The sequence below is a fragment of the Amblyomma americanum genome, chromosome 1 (genome assembly GCF_052857255.1).
Source record: "Amblyomma americanum isolate KBUSLIRL-KWMA chromosome 1, ASM5285725v1, whole genome shotgun sequence".
Lineage (NCBI taxonomy): Eukaryota > Metazoa > Arthropoda > Arachnida > Ixodida > Ixodidae > Amblyomma > Amblyomma americanum.
Window position 1 is genome coordinate 389,618,126 of NC_135497.1, and position 8,927 is coordinate 389,627,052.

The 8,927-nt window shown below is 46.2% G+C and overlaps 1 pseudogene; it reads left to right on the forward strand.

Annotated features, from left to right (window-relative positions):
* The first annotated feature begins 5,970 nt into the window (after positions 1-5,970).
* On the forward strand, positions 5,971-8,632 carry LOC144123159 (uncharacterized; annotated as a pseudogene).
* Positions 8,633-8,927: the final 295 nt, after the last annotated feature.

Genomic DNA, 8,927 nt, shown 5'->3' on the forward strand with positions numbered 1-8,927 from the left:
AAGCCATGGCGAGTAAATGAGTTTTAAACGCTGGCTCAAAACAGCGCAGGGTGAGAGGTGGATTGATTCAATAGAAAAAAAAAGCAGACTTTGGACTTGTATAGAAAACGTGTGAAATGCAAATAAGGAAGGAATAAGTCTATGATAACTCGAAAGGCAGCGACTTTCATGCGAGAACAAGGTGTCTGGAACGCATGAAAAAAAAAAAAACCAAGGGGATTGATGCGCATTCTGGGATAAATCTATAGAACCTGTTCAGCATATATTCCGAAAATTTGCAGTGTGCTTCCAGATGTCGACGCAGGCACTGTTTATTATCCCTGAGGCCCAAGGGTTTAGCGACAACGAAGGCGGTGTGAATGAACCTGCGTTAGACGGTAGTGAAAAGGAATCGGAAGATTTTCGGTTAACTGCTTGGATTTCGTCTACGTATTGATAAGTTCGCGTGCGCTCTACGCCTGGGGTACGAGAGGGCAGGATGATCGGGATTGAGCTTTTGGGTGTAAATCTCGGCCGAAACTGAAAGACCTTCTTTCCGTGGTTCCACGCGTTAAAATCGAAGAAACACGACTTGCCGCTTGCAACCTCGTAGTTTGGCTTGAAGAAATTCTTCACGTGCGGAATATGCGGCTGTGAAAAGTAGTTTGCAGGTTCGTCATCCGTGTGCAGGCCGTACCTCTGCTGACCATTAATGGGCGCCTTCCTTGGCTATGTGGAGCGCAGCAACTCTTGCACGTCGAGAACTCCTTTAACACTGCGGCTGAAGTAGCAGTAACAGCAGTGAAGTGCGGGCCCCTTAGAGCTCACGTTGCAGAACCGACTGCAGCAGAAAAGCGCGTTTTTAGGAGATTCTCTCCTGGTTTATTTTCTTTTAACAGTTGTGTTAAGGAATAAAAGATTGACTGATTGGCATACTCAGAAGTAATTGAATCACCTGCTCAATTTCTCAGCCTCGGCCTGGGTGCAACCTACCATTCACTTCGTAAAATCACCTCGTTAAATACGAAATCTGATGTTTAGAAGCCGCGAAAACCGTCTTCTAGGAGTGTAAAGAAACTAACTTGCCCCGGCATGCACGCAGATACAGTTAAAGAACCCCGAACAACGAGCTTTCAAGCTTCCATGACGGAACACGGCTCCCTGAAAGTTTGCATAGCTAGGAAGTCGCAACCACGGTGTAAGAGTAGGCTAGGTGAGCGAACGGCAAGGAAGAGGCGCCGCTCCGCGCCACCGAGAGGATAGTGCAGTAGTTGGCCGGCAGTTCAAGAGAGGGCGCACCAAACTGCTGCCCTCTAGTGTTCCTGTATATGCTCCCAAAGGGAGTTCCCGCAGAGGGAGTTCCCTGCGGGAGCATATACAGGAACACTACAGCCCACTGCCCGCTACTGCCCGCTAGGGAACTTCCATGCGCGCGCGCGCTTCATATTGCCCGCGTAGCCGATTTTAACGCGCCTTTTCCCGTCCGGATATCGCTTCTGTGTGAGTCATGTTTATTGCTGTGGAGTCACTGCTTCGAAGCTTGCTCTTCGATTTCACCCTACACTGATGCACTGGTAACATTGGGAAGTGCTTCGTGCCTTTTTATAAGACTGGCTACAAGTCTTGTGCGGAAACGTTATCGCTTTTCAAGTCACCAGTGCATTGTACACTTAGAAGAAGCGGGCCTTTTTGTTGATGGAGTTGTTTGTGATGGAGCCTCCACTAACAGAGCAATGTGGAGACAGCTTGGAATCAGCGGTGCTCTGGGGCATGTTGTAAATGCATTTGAGCATCCAGTGGATTCATCGCAAAAGGTACATGTCTTCGCAGATGCACCTGATCTCTCCAAGTGCATAAGCAATCGTCCGTAGGACAAACAAGTATTGAAGAAAGGCGGAAAGTTCATTAAATGGTCTTGCTACGACGCCTTGTTTGTAGCAGTCACCAAGAACGCAACTGAGCTGAGAGTGTGCCCAAAATTGACTTGCAACCATGTTAATTTTTCTAACGTGCTTAAAAAGAGAGTGAAATTGGAAACCCAAATTTTCAGCAATTCCGTTGCAAAAGGAATTTTGTTTTCAGCTCCTAGAGGAGCACCTCGGCTGTTTAATGTCGAGTCGAACGTTGAGTTCACAATCTTTATGAAAAACTTATCTGATGCCCTGAAATTGATCTTAAAGTTCTTGAGGGTGCCTCTGGTCGGCTTGACGAATGGTAGGAAGAAGCTGTAAAAGGAGAAATTCCTCAAGATCTCTTCCTGAGTCGGTCAACTGCAGTAGGATTAAGAGTGACGCTCAAATCTGCTCGTGAGCTGTCAATCTACCCTTGACAAAGTGCGATTTCAGGTATGTCCATGCCGGAAAAATGAATCAGGACCCGTTGGAATGTTTTTTTGGTGTTATTCGACAAGTGGGTGGCGAAAACGAAGATCCAACTTTCCCAACGTTCTCGCAACTGTACCGCGTATGCTGTCTCTTTACTCCCTCTTGAAGCCACCAATGTTTGGTAACTGTTCATCTTCCGAGAAAGAACAGTACGGCGTTGTGACTTTGGCTGACTTTAAGAGCGCATATAACAGCTCAGCATCGAAGGAACTAAGCAACCTAGACCAGATGAAAGAGAGGCTTGACGGCCTAATCGATGAAGGGAGCCGGGAGTGGGACGAAGTGCTTGAGTAGGATAATAACGATGCAAGTGTTGTTGAGTGTATAATTGTTTATGTTACACGGTTTGTATCCAGAAATATTTTCAATCAGACCTCCTGCACTACGTGCAAGAAAGCATCGGAGGGTCATAAAGGCTTGTCAAAGGTGCCCGAAGCTGAGCTCGTTAACTGCAAAACAAGGGGCAGAGTCACGCACCCTAGCATGCACCTCTATCAGCTTTTTATGGAAACTGAAGAACATTTCTCTAAATACGTAAGTCTGATAGATTCCTACGATAAAACAACTGATGCTGTACTAGACAGGTTCACTTTCACTTTCCCTGGTACTGTCCACAGAGAGGACATGCTGGTCAAGCTACTCAATTATTATATAAGCCTTCGTATGCGTCAGTACTGCCCTCAAATGAAACGCAAGCAGGTTGAAAAAGGCACGACTTGCGTAAAATGTCCAAACTTGCATGACCACATGGAGCCGAGCTGAGTGTACTGTTTGTTATTTTGATTGTATACACAACAATGGAATTTAGGTGTTCCGTGTGTAATCCAGGTTTGCAGTGACTACTTTTTGCTTCATGTATGAAATAAACACATAGGGTTCTACCTGGGTTATAGGTTTTCCTGGTATGCGGAAAACACCCACTCATCATCCTCCCAGAAATCGCATGCAGTTCTCGCGTAACCGCACTAAGGCATGCGTTCAGTCGCTTTCACACACAGACATTCATTTCCCCTTCGCTGGACCGTACCCGCTAGAGTCTAGAACGCGGCTGTTAACTTGATGCGCCCTTCTACCTCATTCTTGAGTGAGAAGTAAACTTGGTGCATGTTATAACCGAGAAAAGCTGCAAACTATTGTAACATTGGCTTGCTTGGTTCCCGTTCCATTAAAGCTTCTCCGTAGCGATATCTGTCGCCTTGAGCGAGCGCCGATAAAGGGACTTTACGCTCGGCCTGATCTGTGGACAACTTTCAAAGAGTTAACGACGATTCACAGTATAAGAAACACCTAAAAGATAAGCTGATGACCGCAAGTTTTCCTGGAGCTGCATACAGAGACGCTGTGCTAAAGCCACGAACGGCGCCACTACGGGCGCAAGTTGGAAGCGCCATCTGTTGAGCGAGAAAGAAGCACAATAGGCTGGCCGTGGCCTCCGCGATCAGCCCCGGCTGCGCGCCGTTGCTCAGGCCGTCCCATTCGGCGCGTAGCGCAGCGAAGTGTAATTATGCTAACTCCGTAACACGCCGCGAGGTGGCTTAGCCCAAGGCTCAAGGGGCGCTCGCCTGGCCGGCACTGCCTGCGATTTCAGTGGCGACATCAACCCTGTTGGCACGTTTTCACGCAGAAGAACAGTGAATACGAAGTCAATTTCTTTCGATTCCTTCTTACAGCCACAAAGAAGTCGAGGTACGTTGTTAAAAAGTTACGGATTGCTTTTGCATGCAGCTTTAGTGGTCGTCTAAAAGCCCACTGGGACAACCGAGGCTTTTACCGCGCAACATTTCGTCCAGATTGCATGCCATCGTGCTGAATGTTTTTTTTTTTTTGTGTTGCAAAAGTTGCCGCGCGGTATGACAAAACTCAGGTATGCTTTTTGTGCCTTTCACTCGATTTTTAAAGTACTGGGCAGCTACTTTCCAGCGAAGCTCTCTCTGGCTCGAACAGCATAATTAATTACGATAAGCGCTCGTGCATTGTTTATACGCCACCACGAGAGTCAGAAGTTCTGAGCTCTGCTTTTTTGCTCTTGAAGCGAGAACTTTTTGCTGGGCTTTGTTTTGCTATGCCGCATGTGTTCCTGGTAGGTGCGAGTGGTTTCGTGTAGCTAATGTGATCCTGCAATTAAATTATTTGCTGTGTGATGAAAACTGCATCGGTTCTCTGTCATGAGCTTCGCACTACAATCCTATCTGCTTCTGTATTTTTCAGATAAATGTACTGCTGCCTGCTGCGTACCTTTCTGCCACTCTGACAGAAAAAAAAAGAAAAACTTGAAATAAGTTTTCACGAATTTCCCGCGAAGGATGATCGCCGCCAAGCATGGCTGAAGGCCATATCAAGAAAAGTTTTTGTCCCAAATGACAAGTCTGCTAGCAGTGTCGTCTGCAGCCTTCACTTTTTAGATTCGGATTAAACTTTGGGGTCCACAAAGCTGCGGCGCCTGTAACGGGATGCTGTTCCGAGTGTGTTAGCGGGTTACCCAAGTTACATGCAACCACAACAGCCACAAAAAAGACATAAGTTGGAGCGATTGACGCAGAATTCTACTCCAAACCAAGAAAGGGCATCAAATTTATCCAGCGGCCCTGATGAAGCTGCTGGTTCAGCCTGTGGTCGCGAAAAAAGCGCAGGCCATTCGGCAACTTCTGCCTGCTCGTTTCCTGTAGTGTATGAAGATAGCCTGATTCATGCACCCTTGTTAGGAGATGAAGAAGCAAGTCCTAAAGGTGCAGGATATGAGAAACCAAATGCACAAGATGCAGTCGGTGAATTACAGCAGTCTAGTGAGGCACTTGATTGCGCAACGCAAACTACCGATGACCTTCTTCCGCGCAAGCAGTCGGATTCAAGAAATATAAACCGAATGAGAGTGCAATTGTTCAGGAAAGCAAATGCTATCGGGAGACTGCAGCGAGAAAACAGCCGCCTAAAAAGAACCTCAGTGGTTTGGAAAACCACACTCTCCACTTGGTGTTGAGAAAGTGCTTGGACAAGGTCGGCACAGCCCAGTTCTGCTTAGAAGACTGCCTAGCGGAACAGATCGCCAATGCGTCAAGGCAACGGCCCGTGTGGTCTCCAGACTTTGTCCGGGAATGTGTAGTTTTGTACTACCTGTCCCCTAAGGCATACCGTTACATACGCAACAGAGGACTGTTGAAATTGCCTTAAAAAAAACACGTTACTTCGCTATGTTGGCAACTCCAACAGTGAAAGTGGGATCACACTATTAATGAAAGAACGCCTAAAGCAAAAGGTGGGGCAGCTGAAAGAGCAAGCGCGGTTTTCCTCAATTATTGTGGATGAAATGGCTATAAGTTCCATATACATCTACGATCGTAAAATGGACTGCTTTTTTGGTCAGCAAACTGTGAGAGAAGACGGTGGGACAGGAGATAATAGAAACAACATCATGCTTGCAAACAAGGTGCTGTGGTTTGTTGCAACAGGCCTGCCCACGTCGTACAAAATTCCTTGCGGCTTTTTCTTCACTAACCGATTAAGTGGCAAGATCCTGTATCAGCTGACAAAAGAAGTGATCGCTGAAGTTGAAAAGTGTGGCCTCTACGTCGTCCGGATCGTCACGGATAACCACAAGATTAATGCCACAATGATGCGCCACCTGGGCAATGGCTCCCTCAAGCCAGTGGTCAGTCATCCATGTGATCCAGAAAGAAGCCTATTCTTGCGCTTTGACCAGTGTCATATTATAAAAAACGCGCGAAGCCTTCTTCTGGACGGGGAAATGACAGATGGCAGTCAGCCAATAACTGGGGATTTTGTGAAGTAGCTCTATGTCCTTCAAAAAAACGAGATTGTGAAACCAGTTCGGTTCCTAGCTGATACAGAAGCACATAGAGCCAACTAATTTTGAGAAGATGCATGTGGGCAGAGCAGTGCAGCTGTTTTCAGATGAAGTTATCTCGGCGCTTTCTTTTTTGAAAGAATACCGCAGTTACCACCCTCAGGCAGAACAGTTCAGGAACGCAGACGCAACAAAATTGTTTATGAAGATGATGCAGAAGTGGTTTGCCATCCACAATGTGGCCAACCGAACAGCACATGTGCATATGAGAAAGCCTGACCAAATGCACTTTTTTTGCGCTACCGACGGACGCCTACAATGGCTGGAGAAGGAGTTCCCAGAATACCTCGAAACTCTCTACAATGCCTGTAAAAGAAGCGGGAAAAAGTTTCTTAGTGCTGAAACCTACGAAGCTATCTTGCTGACAAGAAAATCTACGGTACTATGCATTAAGTATCTTCTCGAGAGCGGCTTCTTTTATGTTTTAACAAGGAACTTCCCGAGCGACCCCGTCGAGCTCCTCTTCAGTTCTTTGCGGCAAATGGCTGGCGGAAACGACTGTCTGGATGCAAGAGCCGTGACATTTAGCCTGGAGAGGATCTTGCGGACTGGCAGCCTGTGCCCATCCCAAGCTTCAAACGCTGAAAACGGATAGACTGTTTTGAGGTAGGTGCATGTTATTTGAGCTCCGGGACGAGTGCTCATAGTTGTGAACTGGTTGTCTCTTGTTTCAAAATAGAAAGCTTATCACATTTCAGGTCCTTGCACAACTAAGATTTCACGATGCGAGCAGGTACTAGTGTTGTAGCCTGCCTGCTGACTGGAATTTTTTACAGTTCAGAACACACGAGCACGCAAGTCCTGCTGTGCCGATGGGCAATGTGTTACAAGCAGTTTTTGCTTTATGTGGCTGCTGCTTAGTAGTGGTGGTAACTGTTTTACATGTATTGCAGTATGCATGGTGCCGCCCTGAATGTGACGTCCTCCGAACTTGATGTTTCGGCTGAAGCAACAGCACAGGCAACCACGCATGACTCGAACGAGACAGCGCAAGTTGCCCCAGCCAGGTCTATCTTGTATCAAATGTTTCTCAAGAGCTTACGCTTGGCTGGCTCGCTGGACTACTATTGCTGTTCTTTTGCAGCCAAAAGCGATTTGTCTAATACATATATTTGGCTGATATCAATAGTGTGCATATTTTTGTTTCAGGCTCACGGGAACGGAAGATTTTGTGATGCACATAGACGAGCTCTTCACATCCTTGAAAGCGATGCCTCGTGAGTGCACACTCTTTCACCTACTCCACCCATGTGAAGCGCCACCAAAAAGCGATCCTTTCGCGTTATGTCAAGGCTATAACAACTGAATGTTATCAATGCCCAAAATTTGAAAATTTTGAGGGAATGAACGTTGAGTGGCGAAATGATAAATGTCATATTTGGTTTATGCACAAGCTTTGTGTCTACATGCTGTGTAAAATTTGCTCTGTGGAACTTTTTTATAGGTTAGTGCCAAAAGCTGTTTTTTTGTGCTCTCACAAATGGGAATACATTGCAGAATGTCTAGCTCCATATACTAATATGGGTATCTTCTATTTCAGTGCAGCGGCCCCCATCAACCATAGCAAATGCCAGCATCGCTTATATAGCAGGGTGCGTGGCGAGAGCAGTTGAGGAGCAGAGAACAAGCAGCTTCTGCCCTCCCCTCCGCCAGTCGGATGGACCCAGTTCCGTGCTGATGGGGCTTATTGACCTGCAATCAAGGGGTGGGCTAACATTCCCAAAGTCAGAATTTGTCACGGTCCTTGTGACCGTTAAGAAGGCTGTACTGTTATTGCCTCGACTAGAGCAGTGCCCCTCTTTTTGTTTGCCCAGCAATAGATGACCACCACGCAAGCACACTATCTGTAGTGTTTGATAAATTCATGAGGCCACTCTTAGCCAACGTCGGCGCTACTGTGACAGACGGCTGCTTACCGCAAAAAGCTGGCCTGCAAGCCACTGCACCGGAAAGTGCAAAAATAAACAAAATATAAAAACGGATGCTGAACAAAATGGCTACCAATTTGTCTTTGTAACTAAAATGTCATTTATCCTCAAATGGTTTTATCTGCCCTCCTGCCAAACTGTAGCTTCGGCGCTTTAAACCCTCTTTTTTGCTTGCCGCGAACGAAGGAAAAAAAACGAGACTCAATTCACCTCAGTTCCAACCATACACAACGTAAAAAAACCTTATGCATTGCAGGCTTTTATTTATTTGGGATACTGCTAGCCTCTTTCGAGGCTGTAGCAGGATTGGGGTATAATATAATACAATTGAACACGTCACAAAAGAGCCATCCACAAAAAGGAAGCCCAACATTTGAGCGGGACAATGCATTCAGTGGCATCTGCAAGCGTTGAAAGCTAAATATATTACACGCATGTAAGTACAAATCACATTTGTGCCATTTCTAGAGGAAAACTGACAGAACTCCATGATCTCTATATATCAAAAGTAATTTCAGGTTCTAAACTAATATGTAAAAGAACTGCAGAATTAAAATAATCCTCTCCGCTCAACTGTAAAATGTTCCGTGTTTTTAAACCATGCATGGCTACAGAAATAAAGAAAATTGCCTGCGTGTTGTGAAACGAACGCTCTCATGACGATCTGCCTCACCCCAGTCCTAAGTCTGCGTCATAATTTAAAAAAAGCAATTGCCTAATTGCACCGGTCAGCTGCTTGTGCTGTGTGATAATTTTCTAGCGCGCGTCGCACAC